A 12,693-nucleotide genomic window follows, 5' to 3' on the forward strand; every position below is an offset into this window, starting at 1 on the left:
GGTGCTGTGGGTTAAACCACTGTGCCGCTTGGGCTTGCTGGTCGGCAATTTGAATCCCTGCAACGGGGTGAGCTCCCGTTGTTCGGTCCCAGCTCCTGCCAACCTAGAAATTCTAAAGCACGCAGTGCAAGTAAATAAATAGGTACCTCTCCGGCGGGAAGGTAAATGGTGTTTCTGTGCGCTGCTCTGGTTTCACCAGAAGCGGCTTAGTCATGCTGGCCACATGACCTGGAAAAACCGTCTGTGGAAGTGGACAAATGCCGGCTCCCTCAGCCTGTAAAGCGAGATGAGTGCTGCAACCCCAGAGTTGTTTGCAACCGGACTTAATTGTCAGGGGTCCCTTTACCTTTATTAAGTGATAGTCCTCCAGCCATTTCATTTTGGAGCAGTCCTGCTGGTATACATTTATTTATTCATTCTGGGTTAAAAACATTTGCAATTGCAAAATTGCAGATGAATTTCTTTTAGAACCACAGCTTTAGAAGTGGGTGGAATCACTTTCCATGGAAAAATTAATTCCAATGTTAGGAGGCAGGAGGAGATCTCAGAGGTGGAACATCCTCTCTATTGTAAAGCATGTGGTGCAAGAGGTGTGAGTATGCATTGGGGTAAATGAGGCTTGGAAAACGAGGCCTGCTGGAAAACTCCCATCCAGTAATAGATAAAGGCTAGTAATAATAATCAGCACAGGAACCACAGCCATTGGAGGTGGAAAAGGCTGATGAGCTCATCCATGACAACTGCCCACCAATGCAGAATAAAACTGGCTGATCATGTTTCTAGCCTACAGACCATCTGGCTGGCTACAATCCCCCTCCCCTTGCAACCAGCAGTGTTTCCATCTTGCAACTTGCAGAAAAGAGAAAGCAATACAAATTAAAATTCATAATAAAGCAATTAATGATGCATTCTAGAAGGGAAAAACACAGGGCTTGTAGGGGCTATCATTTTTTGGACTAGTATTCAAGACATGGGAAACATGGGACTGTGAGCTATACAGAACTTTCCTGAGGGTTCAAGCGTTCCAAGATCAACTCCCACCCCTCTAACCCAAAGTCAACCAGTCAACATGAGATTGGTTCAGCTAAACAGTTTTTCAGAAAGAAATGGGGTTGAACAGCAAGCAGGCACTTTAGTTAGATTACAAACTGTCTGGCATTGCTGGAGAAACAAGGTTACATTCCTCATAGAAACAAGGTAGACCGCCCTCCCCAACTGTTTAAAGCAAAATACAAAAAACTTTCCCCCAAAGTGATATAAATAAACCAGCTTGCCCATCTTAAATATTACTAGGCCAACACGGTCCCCTATAAGGCAAAAACTGTTTTATACAAGTAGCCTTATTATCCACTGTAAGGGGAAGACAATACGCCCTGTGAATTTTCAGAGGTGGCACTCATTTCATTTGCGATGTGATTTACAAGGCAAGAGTCTTCTTCTTCACCGCCACCGTCTATATCACTTTTCATGTCAAAGTGCTTTACAATCCTTGTCACATTTTTCATACTGTTGAAGTTCACAAGTATCTTTATCTACTTGGACGGCTTTAAAAGAGGGCTGGACAAATTCACGGAGGATAAAGATATCAATGGCTAATAGGCATGATGGCTATACTCTGCCTCCATGGTCAAAGGCAGCAATGCTTCTGAAAACCAGTTGCTGGAAACTGCAGCAGAGAAGAGTGCTCTTGTGCTCAAATCCTGCTTGTGGTTGACCACTGTGAGAACAGGATGCTGGACTAGATGTTCCATGGGCGGGATCCAGCAGGGCTTCTCTTACATTCTTATACATTTGGGAAATAGAGGCTGAGAGACAACAACTTGCAAAAGGCCATCCGATGAGCCTACTAATGTTAATGGGATTTGAGCCCAGATCACCCCGGTAGAATGTCATTGCTCCATCAAAACCAAACTGGCTTTCCCTGCTGATACTTCATTATGCGCACAAAATGGAGTGAGAAGGCAACAGTTACATATACACAGGAATGAATGGGAACTGAAGTCCAATGACTGTTCATCATGGTAAAATCAGGGGATTGCGCAATGCTAAGAAATATTGTAAAAACCTCCCCCCTTGCACTGAGTATTTTGCTTGGACACAAGCAGAAGTAACATCTCAGATCACTGCAGCAGAATGGTAAGGTGCAGGTTTCCAACAAAACAAATACCCAACCTCCCAACCTCAACCTCCCAACCAAGTGCCATATGGAGTCCCATCTGCGGAGTTAACAGCTTGAACCCTGTGTAGGGCAGTGACAGTGTAGCCCCTGTGCAGACCTGACAATAATGCCAATTGCTCTGGCCTCTGGACAAAGAAGATACTCTGGCTGTCTCTGGTTCTTGCAAAGACATTCAGAAGTTAGCATCACTGAGCTCTTTATTTGCATTGCTCTGCTGAATATACAATCTCTCTCTCTCTCACCCACACACACCATGTTAAGAGACTCCCAGAAAAAGGTTTTGAGAAAATAGTCACATACTCCGGGCCAAATTCAGGGCCGGTCCTGTCATTAGGCAGAGTGAGGTGACTGTGTCAGGCAGCAAATCCTAGAATGGGGGACAGGGGAGAAAGCCTCCTGGCAGTACCCTAATTCTGGGGGACGGAGCTGTGTGTTGTGTGTGCCACAGGACCTGACTTGGACCCTTATAACTCCTGCCCTCAGGTGTGGTGGAAGACAGAAGCCTATTGCCGATATTGAAATTAAGATTCAACAGTCAGTTCATGAAATTAGGTTGGGTGTGTGCCATCTTGTCCTTTATCTCAGGTAGCAAAATGTACAGTGGTACCTCGGGTTACAGATGCTTCAGGTTACAGACTCCACTAACCCAGAAATAGTACCTCAGGTTAAGAACTTTACTTCAGGATGAGAACGGAAATCATGCAGCAGCAGTTGGAGGTCCCATTAGCTACAGTGGTACCTCAGATTAAGAACAGTTTCAGGTTAAGAACGGACCTCCAGAACAAATTAAGTTCTTAACCCAAAGTACCACTGTATTGTGCTGGCCCTGGACTAACTAGATGTGACTTAAGTGAATCTGTATTAAACATGCAGGTCTTTTAAAAGATGCATACAGCACCAGTTGGGTGGATATGCGTTGATCATTAACAGGATCACAGCTGGTGCAGGTGGAATTTTTAACACTTTCCTCCCTTACTGCAGTCTTGGGGAACCCCCTTCCTCCAAAGCTGGTATTTGCTTTGGGAAGGAAGCTTTTGTTGGTGTCAGCAGGAGGATTTCCCCTCAGATAAATACTAGCTTAAGGGGAGATGTTTTCCTTAAGAGAAAGAGAAGAAAGGGTTTAATTCTCCCTCCATGCCTGCTGGGAATGCAAAGATAAGTTTAACAGTCACATCAGGTTAGGCCCTCAAAGACCACACACACTTAGAATAATAAACATAAACCCCTTCTGGGTATTAAAACCAGCAGAGAGAGTCCTTTCATAGTTCTACCACCCTCAGTTGGTTGAGTGTGTGTGTGTGTGTGTGTGTGTGTGTGTGTGCCAACCTAGGAGAGGGCATTCTCTGTGGCAGTCCTTAGGGCTCAGATTTCAACCTCCCCATCCACCTGGCACCTTCATTATGCAGTTTTTACCCTGACCTTTGAACCCTAAGAGTGATATTTGCAGGACCGACCCCATTAATGTGGCTGTAATTTGTCTCAGACTGTTTTTACTTGTATATTTTAAATTACTAGGACATTATGGTGAAGGGCTGGTAACAAATGGAATGAGCAATACTTGTAAGGACATCAGCACTTGCAAAGTGGGAGGTGAGCATTACAGTGGTACCTCGGGTTACAGACGCTTCAGGTTACAGACTCCGCTAACCCAGAAATAGTACCTCGGGTTAAGAACTTTGCTTCAGGATGAGAACAGAAATCATGCTCCGGTGGCGTGGCAGCAGCAGCAGCAGCAGGAGGCCCCATTAGCTAAGGTGGTGCTTCAGGTTAAGAACTGTTTCAGGTTAAGAACGGACCTCCAGAATGAATTAAGTACTTAACCCAAGGTACCACTGTAATTTGCTGCAAGTATGGAAAGAGGAAACTGCTGTCATCGGTTTCCCAGGTCAGATAGTTGTGGCAAAACAGGTACATGTGCCACACTTTGCAAGTGATGAGTTCCTTATGGTTTTCCAATGGGGAGGTAAATTACATCAAAAAGCATCCTGCACAAAGAAGCCTTCAGATGTAAAAGGTTTCTAAACACACCACCTGCATCAAATAGTGTGGAGTCCACATTATATCCCACACACAGTTTTTCTCTCTCATACACATACGTCCTTTCTCTCTTTCTCATACAAACACACATGCACACACATCCTGTCATGCACAGGCCACCAGGCTCTCCTTATAATAATTGTATTCTCTGCCTCAAAATATATATTCTTTTCCAACAATGCAATTCCCTCTCTTCCACCCACCCACACAGAGTCTACCAAAAGCCATATGTTCAGGCTCTCTCACATAAAATGGACACGTATAGAGACATACACACCCACAGTTTCTCCCACGCCGATTATCTCAAGCACAGCAAGCTCTCTTCCTCCCCCACAATTTATAGAGAAAGAGACCCTCTCACATTCCCTTCCTCTGTTTAGAATTGCTCCACTGTCTCCTAAGCTTCATTTTGTGTGTGTCTGCGCATACACGGATTAAGGCCACTAAAATTCCAAAATGGGGGGGGGCAGGGGAAAAGCACGAAGGTGCATGTGAAGGAGTAGCCTGAGGGTCAGTTCACAGGACCATCAGGCAAATGGTGATGGGTGGAAACCATCACAAAATTCCTAGCGATCCTTGCTACCTGCCTGTGGCTTTTATGCAATGCGAAGGTACCATCACACCAGGGTTGTATGTTTCACATTCTGCCGCAGATTCCTATTGAGAGTGGTTTTCAGTGTGGTGTAAAATCAATATAAAATTGTGTCAGTACTGATGCCTGTGCATGTGAACAGTTCATCCTGGGTGGACAACCCACCTTTGAACTATCTCAAGTGGATTTCTTTCAGCCACCACATGCACAATGGCTGTGCAAATTAACCTTTGTAAAAACTGGAAATCCAGGATGATGTGAAAATCTGCACTTTGGGGTTGGACTAGATAGCCACCAAGGTTCCTTCCAGCTCTAAAATCCCATGATTCTATAACCTCATGACATTCTGTGAGCCTTTGAGCCCAGCTAAATAGGGCTCATAAGAGTAAGAAGCACCATCTGGTCACACTGCACAAGTTGCAAAATGGTGTGGGAGGAGAGACTCCATTTGGAAACCAGCCCCACAGTGGTCTGGGTCTAATCTTTAATCCCCAAGGAACCACCAGGAATGTCGCCCTGCAGCACCTGCCCAGACTTCTTAAGGAATCTTTCATCTCGGTGCTCTAGGAAGAGAGCTTAAGAAGCCAGAAAGATTTGAATTTCCAGCATAGGTAGATCTGAGGTTGTTTGGCACACCGCATTGCACCAAACACCAAGTTCAGCAAAAAGTTACAAAGGAGAAAGGCAATAAGTACTATGCTTACACTAAAAATGTTCAACTACCATACCAAAACATGTTAATTTGGCAAACCACCTTGTAGAATTCTTTTTTGTTTTGTTCTAAGGACAGGTCTGTCCAACCACCAACAGATGCACTCTCCGTAAGAGAGTGTCTTGCAAGTGAGTGAGTCCGTCCTTGTCCTTCTCTTTAACAGGATGGACAGAATAGGAAAAACAAATTCTTGACCCACTTGGACCTGGATGCAGGCTCCCTCTTTTAGAAAGAAGACTAGTCACATTATTTTAAGTTCAGCTCTTTAATCCACAGCTGACTGGTTCCTTTGAATTTGCCTTATTTCAGCTGCCACAGCTGTTGCCCATCGAGTGCTACTGTCCCCAGTACAGAGGAGTTGTTGGAAATCATAAGAGAGGAGGGTGCTGCTGTGCTCAGGTACTGCTTGTGCGCTTCACATGGAAATCTAGCTGGCCACCATGAGAACAGAATGCTAGACTAGATGGACAACTGGACTGATCTGGCCGGGCTATTCTTAAATTAATATTAATCCTACCTCTATGCACCTTAATTCAGCCACTAATGAGAAGTGATCTCACTGTCAGCCTGATTCTCTACAGATAGAAGTTAAAGGATGGTAAATGAAACAAAGACACAATCAACTACTTTTGGAAAGAGTCGCCAGCCAAGCTGTGACTAGTGTTTGTGGTTTGCATCACATGAGTAATCTAGGATGAGACTATATTAAATAAGCTTGCTTTGTTTACATTTTGGGAGACAAGCATATGGCCAGGTGTGATGGAGCCATAATGTGTATTTAATAATGTATCCAGGTGGTGGTATATGGAAATACAAACACACATGCATGTAAATGGTGCATGAAGAGTGGAGATTCTACATTGACAAACAGGATGTGTAACAGAGAAACTATTACAGAAACTACGCCAAATAAATGATTATATTATATTATATCTCAAGGCAGCCCTGTTCAGGGAAGTTTTTAATATTTAATGCTGTACTGTTTTTAACATTTGATTGGGAGTCGCCCAGAGTGGCTGGGGAAACTCAGCCAGATGGGCGGGATATAAATAATAAATAATAACTTATTATTATTATTATTATTATTATTATTATTAGGTAGGTGTGTGTGTAAAAGAGAGAGGGAGAGAGAAGGGGAATTGAGGCAGGTGGAAGATGGAGCTAGAGACATGATCCTTAGTTTAAGTAAGGACTCACTAGGCTGAGCTTCAAATCCCATATTCAGTGCTGGGGCTGAAGCTCTAGAAGATGTAATTAAGGAGAGAGGGTCTCTGAGCATGAACAGAACACAAAACCACAACTGATGTTACAGCAACTGCTGACAAGTGCATGCACAGAAAACCAATGTGGGTGCATGAAAAGCTGAAGCGTAAGTGTCAGCACTTGCTATCACGTCTGAACCAGCTCTAAGTGACCACAGGCCCCCGCTGTATCTCCAGAATTACAGGGGAAGGACTTCTGGACTAGAAAGTAGAGATTCCAGGTAGGTTTGAGCCCCAGGACTTCTCCCCACACCCCCAAAATTAAGAGTGGTAAGCCAGAGTTTCACAAGTGACACAAGGATCCTACACAGTGCCCAGATGCCAAATGGTGCCCGATAGCTGTTAAACAGCAAAAGTGGCTAATGGCATATCACACATATTCCAAGAGTGGTGCATGACATGTCAAGAGTGAGTGGGAGAAAGATGTATGCAGCATTATATAAAAACAGCAGTTGTATACCTCCTGTAAATTATGCACCATAGGACATGTGAGGAAGCATGCATGAGAGAATTTAAAACAATGCAAAGGAGTTAGGTGTTAGATGAGGTTATATTAATTGACTTTGACACTGGAGGTACATGGAGTGTCCCCGCGCATTGGAAGCCACAGAAAACAGGATGTGCATGACTGAGATGTGCAGCATTGCATTCCATGGGACTACATGCACACAAAATGTAACACTTCTGTGTTGTATGGCAGCTGTGTTCATAGGATGTCATTTGTTGTGCACTGTGTGGAACAATGGCATCTTGATGTTGAAGAGAGGGGGGCTGAAATGGTTGAAGAATTATGTCTGCATTAGATGTGCATTTGTGAGATGTTTCTTTTTTCAAGGAAATTATGCAGAGGATTATGTGTGCTGGGGGAAAGAACTAGGCGAAATAAAATGGAACAAGCAGCCCGGAGAGAGTGAGAAAGACTGGAGAGATATAGCTAGGGATGTTTCTGCTTGATATTGTGAGTCAAATGTATGATTTAATGGACATTTTCATAAGTATTGCTTGCATCATTTTTTCATTTTTTTCAAGAAAAGAAAAGTCTAAAAGGTTATTTAAGTGCCATGTGTGTGAAAATTGCCTTTCTGTGTATGTGCACAAACACATTCCACACACTTTTAATTCCCTGGAATTAAAACGACCTAGTCCAATTAACCTGAATGCATCTAAATGGGAACCTGGGCTTAAGCGGATTCCTAGGGATCAGTCCCTGCAAAGTGTTTGTAATGCCTGCGTGTGCCTGAGATACACAGTGTGTAAAAAACTGCGTGCGTGCGTGTTTGTGTGTGTGTGGAAAGAGAATCCTTTGCTGGTTAGCATATCTGCCTTCTGGGGCTGTTTGTTCTGGCACCTGGTGCATTTAGCCAGGAACTCCGGCAGCCCTGCTTGCCCCGGGGATGAATGAATGCAGCCCGTCGAGTTTGCCCTGCCTTTGCACGCTTTACTGCCCTCCGCTGAGTTTCTAAAGATCCCGAAGAGGGGAAGCAGAGCGGAGCTGCGGCTGTACCAACCGCTATCAGAGGAGCCCCAGCTGCTTCCGGAAGGACATGAAAGGGACCCAGCCCGAGTTAAGGGCGCGGGGAGACCACCAACCACAGGAGTCTTCGGGTTGCCGGCGCATTAAGGAAGGCAAGCGCAAATCTTTGGGACAGTGACCATGATTCGAAAATCTAACTTGCTTCGGTTCCCACCGGTGGAACTTGAGTGGCCAAGGGTCAAAGTCCCTCTCTGGAAGCCTGTCGGAGAGGTGAGTGGGGAAAAGAGGAGACTGTCTAATAGACCGAGCAGGAGGTACTTGACCCGCTCTTAGCAAATCTTCTTCTTCTTCTTCTTCTCCTCCTTCTCCTTCTCCTTCTCCTCCTCCTCCTCTCGCGCATTTCCAAATGACGACCCCTGCGCCAGCGAGCGGGAGGGAAGCCACGAGAAAACTTGCTTTGCTTTTCATCCCTTCAAGCACACATGGATGGATGCTCCCCAGCCCCCCCCCCCGCGACAGAGCCCACACAGAGCCAGAGAGCGAGGAGGGCTTCTCGTGCCCCACTCGACCGCTGGAGCTGCGCGGCTGCCTAGCAAACAGAGATCTCCCAGGCAAGGGCAGAGAGGGAGGAACCAACCACTTGGTCGCAATCAGGTGCGACCGCGATCGGCCAGAAGACCATGGAGCTCTGGCGATCAGCCGCGGCGGATTTGCTTCAGCTGCAAAAGCGGGCAGGGTCCTGGTTCGGTCCGGGTTAGTCTCCTGGCTGGCTAGAAACTGCCTCTGGGGCTGAGACAAGTCAAGTCCCAGAGGCAGGCGATGGGCGCAGAGGGGTTCCGAGGATTCCTGGGAGTTGGCGTGGCGTGGGCGGGTGTGCGCCCACTTGTGGGTTTCTCTCCGCATTTCCTTGAGGTGGGTCTCCTGTACCAAGCGCGGGCGTCTCTGGAAGAACGCATGTGTGTATGTGACTTAGCTCGCGTATGGTTTAGCGCCGCATGGCACCCCCTCACTCCCAAGTTCACCCCCTTCCCTAGTACCAACCCTCCCGCTCCGACTGGGCGGCGAATAACGCACGGCTGTCCCCAATCTTCTACCCGCGCACCCCACCTTACCCAACCGTCATCCGCACTGCCGAGTTATTAACATGCAGAGCAGGAGACAGGCGGGCGCCCGCGGCTCCGCTCGGACGTTCAGGGCTGGGCAGCGGGCAGAGATCGCCACCTGCCGCGGCGAGTCCCTGAAGCCTCCGCTCCGTGGGCGAAGCCCGGAGAGGGCAAAACAGTACTTGGACAGCTCCCTCCGCGAAACCTCCCCGCCTCACACAGCGCGTGCTTCCGGGGAAAGACCCAAAAACAGATCCCCAAACGCAGTGAAGACTGAGGGGAAGGCAGGGGCAGCTGGCTCCCTAGGCCAACCTTTTCTTTTAAAGAGGGTCACGCTCGTAGTTCCTTTCTGAATGTAAGGCAGACGGGGAGACCTAGTAGGGTAGCGCCCCTTGCTGCGCCCACAGAGATCCCACCCTCCTTTCTTGGCTGCAGATAGAGGTGGCTAGAGAAAGAATACCCCACCGGCTGCCGAGGACCCACCGAGTTCCCTAAGACCACCACCCGCGATCTTCGCGGTTCTTCCCCAGCCCCTGCGGGATGCCGTTTTCCCCTCCGCGCCCGGGGAGCTGTCCCTTCAGCACCACGCCACCTGTCCCTCCCAGACGGACTCACTCACCAGCGGCGCTCCAGAAGCCCGTGGCCAGCTGCGGAGAGGTGCTGCTCTCTCAAGTCCTGCGCGCAAAGCCCGCCTCCTGTCTCTTTCCCGCAGCCTGACGACGGCACCTCTCGAATCACTCCTCTCAAACCCTGACGCGCCTGCCCGTCTCTCCCCGCGCTCCTTGACGGACTGGGTCGGCTCACGCTCAGGTTCCTACAGACGGAACCTTCCTCTGCCTCCTCTGCTTGGGAACCAACGCGTGCCTTTCTCTCTCCCCTCCCCCACCCGCCTCACTCCCTTCTTCGACAGTGTTTACCCAAAGGAGGGCTTTCCTCCTTCTCCCTATCCACCCCTCCCAACCTTCTCACCACAAATGCATCGCGGCTCTGTCTTGACCTTCCAAGCATCCTCCCCTAATGAGCTACTTTATTATTCCTGTCATCTCCACCCATCTGGCTGACTAATATTAATCACGCTCCGATGCGAGAAGCAAAAACAGCGTCTACCTCGTACTGGGTGGTTACTTTGCTCACCCCTGCTGGTCCAGCAATTAGGTGCTGAGAAGAAAGGAGGGGGCATCATGATCTGGCAGGGACCTCTTGTGGGGGAAGGACCATCAGTTTATCTTTGGTGTTGGATAAGAGTCTAGAGAGCTGGTAGAATTCAACTGTTCCAGCGACTAAAGTACCAAGGTAAACCCTAGTCTCTTTACAAACGGTAAACACTAAGTGCAAAAATGGCTTTGTATTGGGAAAATACTCTTGGAAAGAAAGAGAAAGAAAGAGAGAAAGAAAAAAGTAGGCAGGGAAGAAACAAGCTACTTGGCTGGAATTGGGAAGCCTGCTAGTGATTTTAAAGAAAAACAAAGATCTCATTTAGGATAAATCAGAAAGAAAGGAAGGGGGAAGGTTCCAGTGAAATGAAATGATTCAGAGTTGGTATTCTACTCCTTGAATCACTCGATTCAAATAAACCTACTGAACAAGACACAACTCTTTCCAAACAGGAAAGAGTGCATTCCGTCCATTTAAATTCAAGGTGCTATCTGGACATTTAAAATGGGAAGCCAATGAGTTCCTGTTGATGCTGGATTTGAATGTAGGAAATTGGATTCAGTCCCAGTTCAACAGGGTTCACTGGATGGATTTGGGCATGCCATTATCTTTCAATCTCAGTTTCCAATCTGTACAACTGGAATAGTAATAAATGCTCACATTATAATAGGGTTATTATAAGAAGGCAAATGCAGAACATTCACCATGGAAAGTGCTATGTAAGTAATTTCAGACCATTTTCTTTACTGTGGGTTTATTCATTCCCTCTTACTAAAAGGCTAACAAGGCATTTGGCCACACTGGGATGCACAGAAGTCTTCTATAACAGCTGTAAAATGAGCATAGGAGCATAAGAAACTATCTCATACCAAGTCAAGCCATTGGTCTATCTAGCTCAGTATTATCTACACTGGTGTGCTCTGGTCCATGGGGTCATGAAGAGTCGGACACGACTAAATGACTAAACAACAACAATTATCTACACTGACTGACAGCATCTCTCCAGGGTTTCAGACAGGGGTCTCTCCCAGCTCTAGCCAGAAATGCCTGGGGCTTTATGCATACACTGAGCTATGTCCCTTCCTCACCTCCAAAGGCAACTTCAATAGCACATGCAGTGGTATAGGTTGGGCTCCACTGCTTCTGAAAACAATGCATTGCTGGCGCTAACAGGAGGGAGAAGGGGATGATTGAGGTTTAGAGAGTTTGGGGCTGTAAAGGCATGTAATGGCAACAGCATGCAATTGGCCTCACTGTGTCATGCCACACTGACACCAAATTCGGAATCATACTGGATTTTAGAAGGGCCAATATAATCTTGACATGGGCTCATTCTGCATACCAGGAACCCCTAGACAGCAAGAGCCATAGTTTCAATTGTGGCTTTTATCAACAACAGTGTACTTAGCATAAATATGTGTCTACTTCCACACACAAAGTGAGATCTAAAACAACACTTCCAAGTCCCTAGACTGTTAAGCAGGCACAAACAAAGATTTACTTTGCCAGAGGTATCTGGATAGAAAAGAACCCATGGTATTACATGTGCAATCCATTCCATATTGCTATCTGTACAGAACACAAAGTGAGATGCTACAACCTCTGAACAAAAACAGCTTTCAAATCCTAGGATCAGCAGATCCTGGCTCAATGAAACAGAATATAAGCCACATCTTTCTGTCTGTAGCCCCACAGCCTATTCTCAGTGTCCCATCAAATGAACAACCCTTTATTTCTATAGTAATTCTTTCCATATGGCTGCTGTCAAAGGTTGCCACCGATGCGTTCCACCGAATGAAGAAGCAGCTTTAATTGCTCATGCAAAAGTGGTACTATGGAAAACTCTTTTTGGAGTGTTCATGGTGCCATCATGACAAAATTGTAGAGAATATGTCTTACCTGCCCAATTAAATGGGAAACATTCTCTCACTGCCCTTACTCCCTGTCCTCAACATTCCTGATAAATCAACTCCCAAATCTTGCTGTTCCGTCATGGACCATCTGGAATAGTGTCTTACAATCAAAAGATTATTTTCCAAACTTTGAATAATCAAAGTTACATTAGGCAAGAAAGGTATGCAACCTTTGGATCTCCCTCACTGGTTTTCTGACAATTAATCCATAGAGTATCATCTCCTCATGTCTATGAGCTGAGCCAAGTGAACAACATTGATCAATT

At 46.5% G+C, this 12,693-nt stretch overlaps 1 protein-coding gene across 4 annotated transcripts in view; it reads right to left on the reverse strand.

Moving 5' to 3' along the window:
* CPLX2 (complexin 2) overlaps window positions 1-12,693 on the reverse strand; it is a 119,851-nt gene that overhangs the window by 26,148 nt on the left and 81,010 nt on the right. Inside the window, exon 1 of one of the 4 annotated variants that reach the window (XM_083603964.1) lies at window positions 10,329-10,422. The exons of 2 other annotated variants lie outside the window; for them this stretch is intronic. The gene's annotated coding sequence lies outside the window, so the exon portion shown is untranslated. Of the gene's footprint in view, window positions 1-9,978; window positions 10,300-10,328; window positions 10,423-12,693 lie in introns of those variants that run through there. One more of the 4 variants, XM_083603961.1, reaches the window with a different exon arrangement.

This window comes from Podarcis filfolensis (genome assembly GCF_964270895.1).
Source record: "Podarcis filfolensis genome assembly, chromosome: 2".
Classification (NCBI taxonomy): Eukaryota; Metazoa; Chordata; class Lepidosauria; order Squamata; family Lacertidae; genus Podarcis; species Podarcis filfolensis.